This window comes from Mycteria americana, chromosome 2 (assembly GCF_035582795.1).
Source record: "Mycteria americana isolate JAX WOST 10 ecotype Jacksonville Zoo and Gardens chromosome 2, USCA_MyAme_1.0, whole genome shotgun sequence".
NCBI lineage: Eukaryota > Metazoa > Chordata > Aves > Ciconiiformes > Ciconiidae > Mycteria > Mycteria americana.
This window is the reverse complement of record NC_134366.1, coordinates 169,203,091-169,220,752: the sequence shown is the minus strand read 5'-3', so window position 1 is coordinate 169,220,752 and position 17,662 is coordinate 169,203,091.

The window sequence follows — 17,662 nt, the reverse complement described above, 5'->3', positions numbered from 1 at the left end:
CTAAATTACACCTTTAGCCATTTTTATGACAATGCTGACAGTGTTATTACTGAGTAGAAGAGAACACCCTGCTGAACAGTATTTTCATGCTTTTAGTATGAAACAAAGAAAAGCTAGAAGAAAAAAAAATAGAGCTTTTTTGTATAGCTCTTTTGGTGATGTGCCTTTTATGCAAATATCTCATAGTTTTCTACAGTAATGGTACCATTAAATGCCTTGAGATTATTTGTAAGAGAAAAGTGTTACCTTGAGATTAAGACATAAAGTACTAAGTGCATTTTTAGGAACAGAGAAGATTTCTCTGTAAAGAAGTTAATGTTCCAAAGAAAGCTTTGTTTATTCAAAAGGTTTTATGGTTGTGCTGTTTTCTTCACTTAGCACCTTAATTCTCACAAACCATACGGCTGTCCAGATGTTTAAAATAAAAAGCCCATTTGGGTATTACCAGAGATTACTGAGAAAAGATATACAGACATGATGTTTAGCTATGCAACATAAATTCTTAGAGTGTGGAGTACCCAATAAACACCGTATCTTAGATCTGATGAAACTGAACCCATAAATCATAAAAACTAGACAAAGGTCTCATAATACAATTTACCTCTAGCCAGATGCCATCTGAAAAGAATCTACTAGCCAGGGTGGTAATCCTTTTTTCTTTTTCTTTTTTTTTCTTGTTCTCACCAAGGTATTATTGGGAAATGTGTTTACCACGGGTTAATATGTTTCTGCCCAACCCAGATGCACTTTTCATATGTTCTTGTTGCTTGTAATGCCTTGAGAATAGGGTTGCCTAACATCTAAAATACATACATTCTCCTTATTGCCTGAATCTTTCATCTCCTCTCCTCCGGGGTTGCCTAATATGCTCACCAAGCTATTATTGTTTTGCTTCAGATAGCTTGGCCCGCTTGCCGAGTTTCATTTGCTGTCACAGTCACAAATTACAGAATTTACTTCACGCTACCTCCATTCCAAAGTATCGGTTTGTGCTTGCTGAACTGGAGAACATGATGATGGATCAAGGCACATTTGTGCTAATCCATCGCAAGTTGATTCTCCAAAGAATGCAGCACAGTAGTAGTCTGTGGCATTTCCTTTCCATATTAATTTGCTCATTCTGTTTTCTAGTAATTGTTTGCTATCCCAGGCTTTGTTTCAGTCACAGCAGTTTGCTCTCACTTTTCTTCCTTGGCTTTTGACAGATCATAAAAAATAAGTACAGAAAAAAAAAAGGAAAACAGACAGAAAAGTGATTTTTGTTTTTTACTTGTTTTTCACCTTCATAAACAAATCTTTAAAGCTAGCCAGATTTTCTGCAGGTGTAAATCACTCTAGCACCACTGTGCATACCATTTTATGCCAGCTGAGGCTGTAATACAATACTTCTAAAATGCCACTGATGTAGTTGTTGTCTAGACTTCAGTTTCAGCCATAGACTCACATCTCCTAAAGGAATCAATTGCACCATGTTATCTATATTCACTGTCAAATTGCATCTTCTGCTTCAAATCCTTTCAAAAATATTTGCTCCTAAATGTATGAAAATTCAACGTTAGAGTGGGCAGTGAATGTACATTACATGGAAATTGATTAGCATGTGTTCAAAGAACAGTTCAGTTGGTAAATCCTGAAGGAATGAGTTGGCATTTATTTTTTACATTATATGCTTCATTAGCGGTTCAGAGTCTGGATTACAGACCACGTCCCCACTACTGTAGCTGCTGTATCTGCACAGAACAACAAGAGAGTCCTCCCTTCTTGAAGAGTATATTTTTAATGCTAATTTAACATTAGGATTCTTCAATCAAATTCATGAATATAAGAAAATTGAAAAGCTTTAATTCCATATCCTTATTTTTTTAATCCAAAACAACAACAACAAAAAATGTAGCGACATAATTGACACAATATGGGCATAGTGATTTTAGTTTGTCAAAACTACTTCAATTTTTTGTTGTCACAATGGGTAATGTAGCATAAATATCATTGCTGTGAAAATTTTAGCTTAGATTTCCTTATTGTTGCCTGTTCAAATTACTGACTTTCAGTTATTTATGTCATTTTTTCCCTGTGTTTGATTTGCATTGGGGGTCAATTCCTCAAAGCAGTGCACAGCCTTACTTGCATGTTCTCTCTGATCTTCCAAAGAAAATCCATTGCTGTTTTGCAGAAAGTGCCTGCTTTTCTTCTCTCAATAATTCTGAGAAAATCTAAGCTGATGTGCTCATTACAGGATATGGAGTAGAACTAACATCTCATAAGGAAGACTTGCATGATGAAGGCTTGTGAGTTTGGGCCCTAAAATAGCAAGGTCACCAGTTCATCATGCCAGCATTCAAAGTTAAAAAGTTATTTATTTAGCTAGAGTTCCCTGTACTATGACATGTAACTTAGGACTTTGTGTTTGGCTTACAGTCCCTGAGGTGTACCTTGGAAATATGAAGGATGTAAGAAGGGACAGTGTTTCTGCTGGCAGGATAAGGTTAGTTTGGATTTGCTGGACTTTCTGTGCAATGCTGTGGTATCCTATTTTACTGAAGCATTTATACTGGCTTCTAAAGAAATATCTTGCCAAGCTGAGCTGATCAAGGATTGCAATTACTGTTCTTAATTAACAACAATCATAAGAATGTATAGTCTTACCAGTTAAAATGTTTTGTTTTTTTTTTCTTTTTTAGACGTGCCGATAACTATAAAATCATCCACTGTACTAAATAAAGGAGAATTACTTATTACAATAAATTTTGTTAACTGGAGGACAGGTTGATAAAACCACATGATGAGTTAAAGATGAGTTTATGACCTAAAAAGAAGTTAAAGTTTCTAGACATGAAGAAGTAGACAAACCCAATAGAAATGGTTTGCTTTCTTTTGAGCAAAGTTAAACTACATACACAAAAGTAGCAAGATACTGGGTTTGATTAGTAGACAAATTAGTTGCCTCTTCAAATGAATCAGATTGATTCTTTCTAAACTCAAACAGATGTGAAACTCTTTCTCAGCACTGAATGAAAAAACCAAACACTTTAACAATGTTTAAATCTTCCTGAACCTTCGAATGCTGTATGGTAGATACTGAGTGCTGGAGCCCACCACATATATCTGGGGCACACAAGACCAAATTTCTCTGCTTCTCTGGCCAAGATTCATCCTGTCACCAGAAGAAGGAGGATGATGACACCTCAGAAAGTCATTCAGACCACAGGAGATCTAAGCTGACTTCTGTAAAGTCTTGTTCACTGCATTGACTACAGAGAAACTGTACAGTAATTATAGCACTAATTTAGTCTTGTTGGGTAACAAAGTTTCAGTGAAATTAACCTGGGCCTCTATGTCTAAAACCCACAGTGCTCACACACAAAGCTGTGCCTGACTTTGGTGACAGGTGGATAGGTACTGTGGAAGTATCACAAGTCTGCAAAGTCATGGGTGGTCTGGGGAAGGTGAATAGGGAATGGTTATCCTCTCTCTCTTCTCAGCACAAAACCTACAAATCACCAAAAGTAACAATTATCAGGTTCAAAGCAAAGAAGAGGCGGCGATTCTTCACACCACGTGCAGTTGAACTTTACCTCAAAAGGTTTTACTCTAGATCTGGAGACATCTAAATGCCACAGGAACTTTGTTTACTCATTTACCCAAAATTTCTCTGGCTGCTTCAAGTTCCTCTTCAACACCACAGAATATTTCTGTTCTGGTAGGGCTGTAATTTTGATACCCAGCTCATTCTGCTTCATCAGGATCCTTCCTGGAGGAGTGTGTTCTGTTAAAGATTCCCACAGAAAGCCTCACACAAGGCAAAAGTTTGGGACATTATCAATTTCTTCTTTCTGCCTTGAACTTTTCTTCTGTAATGACTCTTCCATGAGGTGGGAGACTGCAGGTTGATATCTACCTCTATCTGTAGAGATTCAGTCCTACTTCTCTCATTTTCCAAGTAAGCTACTTTAACTGTCTAGATGCAGAACAGGGTGGGGGAATGAGGGAATTTGTGCATATTTGTCATTCTTTACTCCCCCCTGAGGGAAGTGATCTGCTAGATAGAAAAAATAATTTGAGATTCATGAAATCTGGCAGAGCACAAGTGGGAGCATAAGTCTGTAGCCTAGTGATTAGGACCCCCTGGAGACCTAATTTACTCCTCCAGGAATACTACTGCATGTGAAAACAGTTGCAGGATAAAACACAGACTATTCACTTCTTTTTCACTCTAATGCAAAATTTCCAAATGTGATCTCTTTTCATAGAAATTATATTCTGAGCAGACAATGGCCATGTATACAGATTTAACAGGAATAGGACCTAAAATAATGGTTTGTAGCAATACATTCTGGTAGTTGGTAAAACTACTTTTGCTCACACAAGGTTTTTGTTTTCCAGTAAAGCTGGTTCTGGACTTTTTCCTCAAACCACAAAGCTATGGCTGATCTTACCAAACACCTGAGAGTGACCAAGCAGTAAGCATATTCCCCAGCCCGCTGAAGGTGCTAGGTTACCAAGACTTCCAAATAAAAAACAGCAGCAGCTACAAACCAAAAAATTCAAGTTAAATGTCACTTTTAAATCCTAAAGAAGGCTCCTTTAAAAGTAAGTTCTCAAAATTAGCATTTACTGTGAAATTTAACATTTCCCTTTCCAAGCAGGTAACAGGGGCAGCTGGCAGATATAACAGTTTGGGCAGCAATTTCTGTGCTTTGCTTTGAGATCTACTGAGAACTTCTAGGGTTGTTGGACTCCTGGGAGCTCTTTGAAGTCCAGGGTGCCAGCTGAGGCCGGGAAAGGATAGCTACAGGAGGTCCTGATTTCCAGTAAGCACTAGTAACTTCTAATGAGCTCTGCCAACTATTCCTGATTTGAGGGTGCTTTCAACTTTTTTTCCACAGCAGATTCTTGGTTAGGTGTGTCAAACACCTTTTCAACAAGTGCTAGGAGGAGGCCTGTATAGCTGCTGACCTTAGAGTACAGAGCTCTCAGATGCAGCAGCTGATGCAGAAGAGGTCACAGAAAGGGAACAGAAAGTCTGCTGTGGTCACTCTGTGCACTCAGCAATGATGGTGGTGTGCAAGGAGGCATGGTCCCCAGCATCCACTGGAGAAACTATACTGGTGCATTGGAGAGCTGGACTGAGATCCCAAGGGAGGATACAGATTTCTCCGAGGATGGTCAAACACTGGCACAGGTTGTCTAGAGAGCTTATGGAGTCTCTGCCCTTGGAGTATTCAAAACCCAATGGGAAGTGGTCTTGAGCAGCCTGTTCCAGATGACTCTACTTTGAGCAGGGGTTTGGACTATACGATTTCCAGTGGCACCTTCCAACCTCAACTATTCTGATTCAGGAAGTATAGAGAACACTTCCAGCTAAATCTTGGGAGAAGCAGGGTATTTCCATCGCCTCCGCTCATGGAACTTGCTACTGATTTTACATCTAAACATCTCTTCTTTTTGTATTAAAAATAAAAGTCTTATAAATCTTCCTGGAATTACATTTTCCAGTTCAGTTATACCCGTGCCCTTTCTTAGGATGTTTGAACCAGTAATTCCTAAGTATACTCATTTTTACCTCAGTGTGTAGAGTTCATCAATGGTGTTTTTCATGGACCTTATGCCCATGGAGGCTCCTAACCTTTGCATGAATGATTAACCATTCAAAAGTCCCCCTTCTTAAGAGAGTTCATTATGGCATTAATTCTATCCAGAACTGCTTGCTGATCTCATACGTTTCACTGCTAACCTTCCAGTTTATTACACAGTTTTAGCTAACTGAAATACTGAGATGTCTATTCCTTGGCTAAGTACATCTTTGTGTTTTCTTTCTCCTCTAAAGCTCCTTATGTTATAAAGGCTCCACACCTCCTCCAAGAAAGTTAACGGTGGCAACAGTCCATCACTGAGCAGGAGGTTAGACTAAACGACCTGCAGAGGTCCTTTCAAACCAATATTTCTATGACTCTGTGAAACCCATTCCACTGCATCTAAAAGTTTTGTCCTGAAACCTAACCTCATTTTTTATAAAATTTAGGTTGGTATTTCTTATCCTGTCCTCCATGAATATTTCTTTGCTGTTTTCAGCAGCACATTACCTACTTGAAGAGTGTTACCTTCCAATCTTTTCCTCCTTTGGGTAAATGGTTTAATTTTTTTTTCAATCTTTCCTAAAATATCACGCTTTTAAGATACGTGATCACTGTCACTCCTGTACTCTGGTTTTTGTCCATAGCTCTCCTGGATATGTTGTTTTAGAAAAGGCCTCCCCAGTGCTGAATAAATTGGAAGGATAACAGCATATGGTTTTGAAGTTTATAGTACTGGTTTTACATTCATGATGGAGGGAGGGGGGTGGAGGAGGATGACAGTGTTCACTTGTGACCCACTATAACTTCTAAATACTTTTCTGTATAATGGCTGCTAAAGCAGCTGGTCCTCATTCTGAGTTTTTACAGCTGATTATGCTTGTGAAGTGTTATACTTTGCATGAGTCCCTAATGAATTTCATTATATTTTTTTCAACCATATCTCCTGTGTCTCAGCATAATTTTGGATTCCAGTCTTGTTCTTGAGCTTCTTGAAGCTTGTTGTCACCTGCAGATTTAATAAGCACACTTTCCATTCCATCATCTGGGTCATTAACAAAAGTATTGAATAGTTCCAAAATGAAGGCAGATGCCTGTTGGATCCTGCCCAGCACTTCCCTCTGTTTTGACTATGAACCACTGACAAATAATCTCTGAGTACAGCTTTCTGACTGTCTTTGCACCTACTCTGTGGTAGTTTCATCTAGTTCAGATTTTTCAGGCCTGTTTGGGAAAATAAGCTCTAAGCCTATGTCAGAAGTCTTACCAAAGTCAAAATATGATGTTTCCAGCTTCTGCTCAGTCCACAAACCATTTTCTAGGAGAAGAAGAAGAAAGTTGGTTTGACATGCTTTCTTCATGATAAATCTCAACTAGCTGTTGCTCCTTGTTATTTCCTAGGTGCGTACAAAGAATTTGTTAGATTTTGTAGCTCTTTTTCACTGCACAAATCACAGTCACAAGCTATTGCTTATCATTTCATATATTCTTTAACCAAAGCAATGTTAGCTTTTTAAAAAATGACAGGTGAGTAAAATTTGACTTAAAATTATGTTGCAATACACATTATCTCCATGCTAATAACGCTTTAGTGTTTTGTGGTGAGAGTGCTATTCAAAATAAATACCTAGATGTATGCATAGAGATGCAAAGCATATTTTTATCTATGTGTATATAGTACCTCAAAGAAATCTGCTTTGCAGAAATGCAAATATCTTTTAGTCATAGAGTCCATCAGTTGAAAAAAAAAAAGGGGGGGTAATTGCACCTTAGATGTATATATGATAGACGAAAAAGCTTTATGGTTATTTCATTTGCTAGTTATTCTAATCATGGAGACAGAATAGCATGAAGGAAGTGGGTATTCTTATTTTATGCAGATAGTTTTTGTATCTAAGTTTGGATGCTAAGCCTTTAATAGAGCCAGTATAGAAAAGTTCGCTCTGAATCACCCCTGAGAGGTTCTTTACTTCTTTACTCAAACTAGAAGTCTAAAGTCAGGCAGTATAATTAACCTCCATTGTTCCTTTTATTCCATTGCCCACCAGTCCCGTGCTGCCCTATCCTCAACCAACTGTCCATCAACTTCAGTTTTTCATACCTTTCGGGTTATAAGACTTGGATCTCAGCCTTAATTTTACTAATGTGTACAAAATTGAATAGATAACAGTCTAAATCTCTGATTGCAATTCCCTTTGCTTTATTGTTACTACCACAAGTAGGCTGAGGCTTAATAGTTTGTTCAAGCTTTCTTTTTTATCCAGATTTATGCTGGGTCTTACTTCTTCAGGGAAATCAGAAGCTGGCAGCGCTTACTGCGCTGCAGTTATAGGTTAAACTGGTGGCAAGGCATCATCAAGTTTATAAACATTTCCAAGCATTATTTCCCACTGTTCTTTGCTGCTGTTCATATGACACTCAGCAGTGAAGCTCTTCAGGGTGTCCTCATGGGATGCTTATTAGTGTTTTCTAATTGCTCCATGCAGAGGGAAATAACTGTACATGGCAGGACTCCACCATTGGTTTAGCCTGTGTAACTCATGTGGCCTTAAGTTGTAAGTGTCAAACCACATAGAATGAACTAATGAGAGAAAGATTAGTTTAACAACCCTCTAATGTGTTATCAGGGAATGCATGCTATTGCATTAGGCTGTCTTTTCCCAGACTAATTTCAGCATGTCTCTACTAAACATCTACTGTTTCCTGTCTTGACCTCCTTGCTCTCTCGTCCTAGGTTCAGCAACGGTCCAGTCTGCTCAAAATGGCCATGTACATTATGCAACCTATTCCCCATCAGAGATTTGTCTCTGAACCAGCCAAGGGTATGCTTTAGGAATGGAAAATACTAACCTCTTCTTAAATATTCAAGGCAGCAAACAGAAATAAATTTTGGAGGAGAGATGTAGGAATTCAAAAGGAAAAAAAACCAACAGTGCCTACCTCACACCTACAGAACGCTGAAGAGGAACTGAAACAAAGAAGAAAACAATTAAAATTATTTTTAAAAAAATCTCAGCATAACAAATGGGGTTTTATTGAACTATATCTAAGCATTTAAGATTTGAAAATTCTCTATGCCAATCTGTAAGAACTAATAATGGGGAAAAAAAGATAAATAAGGTTATTTAAGAGGACATGAGCCTTACCTATTTATTCATTTATTTTCCGATCATAATGAATAATGATTATAATAATTCTGATTAAAAAACATAGGTTGGAACAAGTCTTTTTACTGAGGTCTGAATTCTAAGAGAAGCAAATTACATTATCTTCAATATAAGACAGACAAAAAAAAAAAGCCCTGCACGCCTAAGAAAGGTTGAAATTCAAACCCAGAATATACACTCATTTTGCATAAAAAGCTGCTGCTACCTCAGTTGATGAAGCAGTTGACCTGGTTCCAGCATACTTGTCTCCTATTTCTGCTCATCGCATGCTTAATGCTAAGTAAAATATTTTTTTTTCAGTTCTCTCATTAGGACTTCCTATTGCTCTCAGAAGTATAAATGTCTTTTTCTTCCTTTAATCTTCTTTTTATGAAAACATGGTGCCTCCTTGTCATAGAGAAAGTTCCTGTGCAAAATAATGATGTATTCGTTGGGCTATCGAGTCCATCTATGCATGGTTTAGAAAGAAGCAGTGAGCACCATGATGATTTATTGCTGAATCAGGCAATTGGGGTGGAGCACAGCAGAATCAGGGTGGACACCTTCAGGTGCAATCACTTGACACCTGCATCCCTCAGATGTTCTAGGCAATGTGATGGCACGAGGCTTCTACCTAGAAGCGTGCACTGCAAGGTTCCTCTTTCCTGCTACAGAGTATGACTTTATTCAGAGCATCCTTAATGCATGACCCAAAGTCATAACTGTGGGAGAAAATGTGATAGTATAAGTATTGCATAAGTATTGTCAAAGTGTAAGAATTGCAGGTACAGGTAAAGATCTAAGCATGTTCATGCTCTTGGTACTTCAGAGCTTTTATCTTTTGTTTGCTTGTTTGTTTTGGTTTTTGTTTGGTTTTTTTTTAAGGTATATCATTTTCCAACAAATACTTTTTTGTTGGTTGGTTGGTTGGTTGTATTTTTGCTTTGGATACTAGAACAAAAAGAAGGAAAGAGATTTTGGGGGAATTGGTTTCCCTTTTAAAATATAAAAGGGAAGAACCTAAACAATGATGAAAAAAAAATTTCATTGAAAAACATTTTATTCAAAAATATTTTTACCTCGAATTGATATTACTCCAGTTTTCTTTCATTCATTGTTTTAAAATAGTTAGTCCTTTGATTTTTAATAACCTGGTTACATATGCTAGAACTTATGTTTATTTTCTTCCTCTCCTTTTTTTCTAAATTTATTTAAAACTGTTACTCAGAAGAAGATCCTACTGGGCACACTGAACCAGGCTAACAGCTTTGTAACTGGCTTCCTGATTCCAATATATATACAGAAGTATAATTGGTCCTTTCCCCATAAACTCCTTGTCTGATTGCCTGGCAATCACAAAACCCATTCAGCTGAATCAGAAAAGAGTTGATTCTTGATCCTATCATATTAAAATCAAGAAAAATCAATAAAAGAAGCTATGCAAAAATTGAAATGCTAATTGGTTCTTTCAGTATATTTAACATATTTCTGTAATTCTGTAGCAGGATCTGATGCGGGACAATGAAATCTAACAGCAGCTAACGTAGCTGAACAGCAGAGAAATGGTGCAATTTGCCAGAATGAACATTCTGCATTTTTCTATGTAGCTAAATCTGTTTTTTAATGGGATCTGAGATTTCCTTTAAGAAGAAGAAGAGGAATAAAATGAAGAAGAAGAAGGAGAATGAAATGAAAGGAAATAAAATGAAATCTCTTGCACTTGCGGTTGTCCTTTCCACCAAAAAGTAATGCAAACAAAAGTCAGAACATTTCTTTTTTTTTCCCAGTTTGCAAATTTTAATCCCTACACCTGGTCTTTACACATTTGCTGTTCTGGGGTGGCAAGCACAGTTGGAATGGTTTGGCAGACCCCATGGAAGGTGACCTCTTCAGTTACCACAGCTAAATCTGACAGGGACCATAAATCAGACATTTTATTTCAGTTTCAACCACCTTATTTTACTTCAGTTTAAAAAAGAAGAAGATAAGATCCAAAATAATGAATGCACTCACCATAAATTATTTTTGATCGCTGAATTATGGTATATAGTTCTTACAAGAAAATTGTATCAGTTTTTAGAGAAAAACAAAATTACTTTTGCTTTGGTTTTAATCAAATGGGGTAGTACAGGCCTTAAACTTGTATCTTTTTGGTCTTGGCCAAAAGCTTTTATAAAAAGTCACAATTTTTTGGTAAGATTTGTGAATAATTTCTCCTCCATTTTCCAGCTGTACACCCAAACTAATTTCTTAGAATAAGGTACCATGCACTGATAAACTTGACCTAGTTAAAAATCAATTTATCCCCTGCTAACATATTTCAGGACAAAAAACCCCAGCATAATAGATTTTAAAATATGCTATTCATGAAAATTTGTCAAATTTGTGCTTGCAAATATGCTATTCACAAAATTCATGAAATTTGACTGCTATTTCATGAAATTGCAGAAGTCTTCAAATAATAATATAGCTTCCTGATGTAGAACACGTCAGCTTTCAAAATGGCCAGCATTTCTTATTTACTTTCAGAGGAAATTAACTTTGTCTCCACTGACAAAATCTGTCAAATCCATGCTTGTAAAAAGGACATAACTCTTGAAGGTGTATGAAAAAGACTGTGACTGTGGAAATAGCTTTGTGACCTATGAAAATTGCTTGGCTAAAATACAAATTAAAAAATCCTACACATACTGAGGCAAAAAAATACATTGCTGTCTAAAATCTGAAAAACAGACACTTTGGATTGAGGTAATCTTATCATTCAAAACTTATCATTTCACAGAATTTCATTTCATGTTTACCTTTTTTCTACTAGCAAATAAAATTTGAAGTAAAAAAAAATCAGGTTGAAGAACAGAATTTTTAATTTAAAAAATTACATTTCAGCCATTCCAATATTGCCCTTTAAGCTGATATGGGGGAACATTTAAAATCACCATTTCATGTGAACTGTTTTGCTTATCACACTCACAATTTATAATTAAAAATGTCTGATGAAAAATAAATGAGTGCTTCTACTGATGGCCATGATTCAACTAGGTATGATACTTAAACACTTAAGTTTCTGAACAGTTCTGTTCAGATAATTGTCAAATCCTAAAAAACATTTTATTATTTACTTTTTAAATTAAGAGCAACACTAATACTTGTAAAATGGTCAGGTGTCTCCCGGTAAGAGATGGTAAATAGTTGGCCAGAAGAGGCTCCTTCTATTAGAAAGTCCAGTCATGAATCTAATGAAGAATCAATGATGTGTTGTGATTGTGTCCATGGAAGAAAGAGAGGGTCTTTGTGGTAATTTGCAGGTTGTTTAAGGGACTACCTGTCCACAGTAGATAAGACTCTACTGTAACTAGAGCTAAATGCCTCTTTCTAATAGTCATAAGCTTTTCAAAGAAGTTTTACCAACAATTCAGGTTTGCTCCTGAATACAATATTATCACTGAACCATGAAGTAAATGTATGAATACAGTGTAGAGTTTTTCTGATTCTGAGCCTATCCTGTACCAGGACTTAAGTTTTGATCTCTTGAAAGGTTTGCCTCTTTACCCATTAAGTCTGCTTGCTGAACAGCCCTCATCATACCCCAAACTGACACCCCAGATCGTGGGCTACAAATCAAAAGACAAAAGGAAGACAGGATCTTTTAGGACAGGTAGAGAAGCTGGTAAAATAGGAGACAGTAAGAGTATAGCTTTGCCTATTGGCAATATTGATAATGCCTCCATTATGGAGTTCACTAATTACAAAGCAGATATAAATTGTTTTGTAAAAATCTATTGGTGAAACATAAAGAGCAGTGAATGAGCCTTCAACTTAATCTAACAGACATTACAGTGGCAACCCCTGGCACATTAAAAAGTTAATGTGACTTTAATAGCTCATAATCACACTAACAAAGTTTATAACTACTCACTTTAGTAGCCAGAGTCATTTGACAAAACTATAATTTTTGTTCTTGGAGTTGCATCAGACTCAAAGTACAATTAATCTTTAACAAGGGCAGAGCTCTGCTTTAATGGAGTTTAAACAGCAAGAGACTCTGGGCCATCCCTTCCTCAACAACAGAAATAGAGAAGCTAGGGCTAAAAGATCCTGCTGGTCAATTTAGATGTGCAGAGAAAACTTCCTCTCCAAGGAAAGGGAGAGGTTTGAACATATCCAGGATGCATCTCTTAGTCTGAGATATCATGGACTTCCTGGAGGTCAGTTCAAAGACCTTCCCTGTCTGCAAAAGCCAAGCCAATTATTGATGAAAATACTGCATTGCCTTGTTCTGTATGCTTTCTTGCTGGCTGAATGGCCTAGAAAATGTTTCTGTTGAAGGGTAGTTTTTATCCCAAACCAGCTCTAATCAATATATTCGCCTTAATCTGAAAGATCATTGAGGTGAATCCTGTCAAATAGAAAACCTTTTGTGTGGCCATTTATTTGGCACTGTAAGAACAGAGAACAACCTGGCCTAGAAAGGACTGGAGGGTGATATCTCTAAATAACCTTAACATTTATTTTGATGGGTGGTTAGAAAAAAAGTCAATAACATTATACTTTCCTTTGAGTGACACCATACTCCCCTTGCCCACAGCAGAAATATTTATCCTTCAGCAAAGTTGGCAAATCAAAGGTGGATTGGTCCCACATCACTGCACAAAGAAAGTGACAGCAATCCTTGGTTTTCAGAAAGGGTTATATTGCATGAGAAAACGTCAGGGGACTGAAGGCTTTTGAAAGGCAAAAGAGTTCCACTCATTTGAACTTTAGTTTATCTGATAGAAATAGCTGTCAGATATATTCAGCTTCTCTTTCTTCCTTTCAGTGTCTCTGAGACAGGCCTTATTGAGATAAGCCTAAGAAAGAGGAAGAAAGGGCAGATAGTCAGCATAAAGCAGTTGTATTGTGTAATGTGACAGAAAAAAAGATCTGAAGAGCTCAGCTGGAAGTCTGTAGTTAATGTTTTAAATATTGTCCTATTGAGCTTAAGTGCTAGCCAAAGCAATTTCACGTTAATGACAATTCTGCTTCCAAGGCACTCTGCCTAAAAGGAAAGCAATGCTGCTAATGCATTTAGCACTTCTCCAGGGGAAGCCGTGCCTCTGGAGGACCATGGGGGATAGAGGGGACTGGCTCCCAAGTTCAAAGACAAAGGGAGTCTTTCCCAGTAACGCATGAGACGTTCCTACCCTTCTCAACAGGTGCTGAATGATGGTGAACAAAATGTTGAGAACAGATTATTCTGTTCTGTTCTGCCTTAATGCCGGGCAGTATATGATAATATCTCTACATCTTGCAGAAAAGCATTAATGAAGACCTTTCCAATCACTTTCAAGACACTCTATGGAAAATAGCAGAAGAAAAAACAAATAAGAGAATACACATTTACATTTGAAACCCACAAATCAAAATAAAGAACTAGGAAAAGAAACCTGAATCAGTCCTCCCATTGTTCTGATGGCATTCTTCTCCCCTGTACTAGTACAGCTGGTATGGACCCCCATATGTATGTGGGCCAAAACTGCTTGTGTAGCAAACATATAGAATTCACATAATTTGAACCTGATTTTTAAGTTCTAAGGCATTTTTAGATAAACTGCTGTCCTGGTTTTGGCTGGGATAGAGTTAATTTTCTTCCTAGTAGCTGACATAGTGCTGTGTTTTGAATTTAGTATGAGAATAATGTTGATAACACACTGATGTTTTAGTTGTTGCTAAGCAGTGCTTACACTGGTCAAGGGCTTTTCAGCTTCCCATGCTCTGCCAGGTGCACAAGAAGCTGGGAGGGGGCACAGCCAGGACAGCTGACCCCAGCTGACCAAAGGGCTATTCCATACCATATGGCGTCATGCTCAGTATATAAAGCTGGGGAAGAAGAAGGAAGAGGGAGGACATTCAGAGTGATGGCATTTTGTCTTCCCAAGTAACCATTACGCGTGATGGAGCCCTGCTTTCCTGGAGATGGCTGAACACCTGCCTGCCCATGGGAAGGAGTGAATGAATTCCTTGTTTTGCTTTGCTTGTGTGTGCAGCTTTTGCTTTACCTATTAAACTGTCTTTATCTCAACCCATGAATTTTCTCATTTTTACTCTTCCTATTCTCTCCCCCATCCCACCAGGGGGGAGTGAGCGAGCGGCTGTGTGGGGCTTAGTTGCCGGCTGGGAGTAAACCACGACAACTGCTGAAGTCAATCCTTCGCTTTTCTGAGTCTTGGTTCCAAAACTTGCTACCCCCTGCCAGGGTTAGCAGTATGTCAGTCTGACTGGAAGACAAACCCTATAAAATTCCAATAGGTTAGCCTTAAACTGTACTCTCATATTCAGTTACAATAGGTGTTTTGAGATTTCCTGCCATTTCCTGCACACATATTTTTTGGGCAACATTTTAATCTTGTTAATATTCATTTACTACTACATGGATTGCCAAGCGACTACAGACACACTAAAAATCTGTTTAACCTTTAAAGTCTTTACAAGTTCTTAACGTAAAAATTGACCAGCAGAAAAATAACGATAATGAGCCAATACCAGCCTATGCTTAAAAACTTCATGATAACTAATAATGTCTGTATAAAGTCTTTGCTTCTTATCACCAGTTCCTCTAATGAAGGCTACTTGTGTAAACAATGATTCTTTGAACTTTGTCAAAGTCAGTGAACACTTGTTATTTCATTGAAGAAGTGATAGTAGAGGCTAGCAAACAGCAGTTACTTCGCAACAGTATGCTAAGTTGTTGTTGCAGGTATTTGTAGGTGATTTGCAGTAATGAAATTGGCTTTATTATATGTATGTAACCTGTAATGGAATGCATAAAGCACATCTCTGAATACAAGTTCAGGCATAAAGGCTAAGAACTTCCTGACTAAATGTATGGGTCTACAATATAGGTGTTTACATTTTAAATCGTCATAGCCTTTTTTTTTCCCTTAGTAGTCCATGAGAGTCTGGTCAATATTGTCAATGAAGTTTGTGATGTGATTCAGTCTATATTAATGTAAGCACCCACAGATCAGATGGAGCTGCATAATTCTGTTTGTTAGCTCCCCATTAGGTATAGTAAGAACTTGGGGTGCTTTCTCAGACTAGATTTTGACATTGTGAACCTGTGGACTTGTGGGAGATGAATCCTCCACAAAGTGCTGCTCTAACTTAGAGAATCAGATTTTCATGCTCTTAGCCAAGTACAAATGTAACCATACCCACAGATAAATTAATGCAGGTCTCTGATTGGGCAAGGCTACATGTTTGGAAAGCACATTGACTTAGCTTAGGCAGAACACCAGCTTAGCACATATGTATTCATGATATTAAGGACAGATGTATTGGATCATGAATAAATGACCTATGTCCAGACTCATCTTTCAAAAGAAAGATGCCCCTGTAACAATTGTCTAAAAAAATATGCTATGACACTTAGAATATGACCCCTGTTGCAACAGGTGAGCTTTTCTGAAAATCTGGTATCAATGATAGATGCCCAGTTCTTGACAACATTCTTGCCTTAGTGTTTAAGTCTGCATTCTACCAGCAATCAACTGGGAGAGACATGGGGGATTTATTTTTCCTGATGTTTATTTTCAATCTTTTCAAATTTATGCAAGTATTTTGGGACAAAGACTATTCTTTCTTATTTGTTGTTTCATTACCTTGCACAAAGGGGGCCTGGGCTACTACAACAGGACTCTGATCTTGGTTGTGGCATAAAGATGATGTTTAACACTACTGCTTATTAAAAAAAAAAAAACAAAGGAGAAAAAGAAAAAAAAAGACCAATTTCCCTTCACTTAACTGAAGAAAATAAGAAGGGAACAAAGTCTTACGTCACTCTGATGAGCTTTCATTGGTGCACAGATGTGTTTGTGGTGAAATGAACAAATTTTATGTAGGAAGGCTAACTTGCTTTACTCCCGAGCTTGTCTGTGAGATCTAATGACGGCTCAAGCAACAGAGCTTTTGAAAAGCTGGGGAATAATAAAAAGCACTGTGTAAGACATGACTTTTTCCTCCTGCACTTTCATTTCCTAGGAAACAGATGCAAGATCAGTTGGCAACCTGGCATCAGTCTACATGCCTTGTTTAAGGGAGTGTAATGTTATGAATACAGTTACTCCACAGATGTGTGGAACCAAATTTGATGTGACATCAGTTTTATGATAACACATGAAAGATTCAGAAGACTTCTGGTTGTGTTGCCTCATTATATGTGTGATTGTATGTAAAACCATTTGTAAGACACAGAACTTGTGCAAATGACCCATTGATGTTGGCTGCTGATTAAATCCACAGTTCATGCAAATCCTAATAAAACCAAGAAAAAAGTGTAAGAGCAGTTATCTAACATTCTCCAACCTCATGAGACTCTTTCGTGCTTGCTTCGTTGTTGTTTTGTTTTCTATATGCTTCCAGATAATTGTGATAATTTTTAAAACAACAGTTCATTGGAGTTTAAATGCATGGTGAATGGGGCCTTTATGGAGCCATTCTCTGCAAGTTCAAAGCTGGTCAAGACTCTTAAGGACTGAAATATTTCTGCTAAAGTCACATATGAAATGAATTGAGTTCCTCAGCTGGGTCACAAATTCATTATCCCAACTGGTTGCTGGAAATCACTTGCTGAAAAGCCAAAGATTTTGATGTCTGGAGGAAGTCTGTCAATTGCATCTACATCCCTATATATGTCTTTTTGATCTGCCAGTTGTCTAACCGGTAGCAAGACTGTGATCAATTCAGAGCTATCCATATATTTAGTGGCTATCCATGACTAGCTGGCAGCTCTCTCATCTCTTGGACAGAATAAGAGAATGAATAAGGGCTGAATTGTCTCCCCAGTTTTCTCAGTAGGGTCCACAATAGGATTTCTACCTTACTAAGCCACCCATTTTCAAAAAATATATCTTAGTATTTTTGTGGTTTATACTCATCTCTTCAATGTTCTTGAAAGTAGCCAGTGAA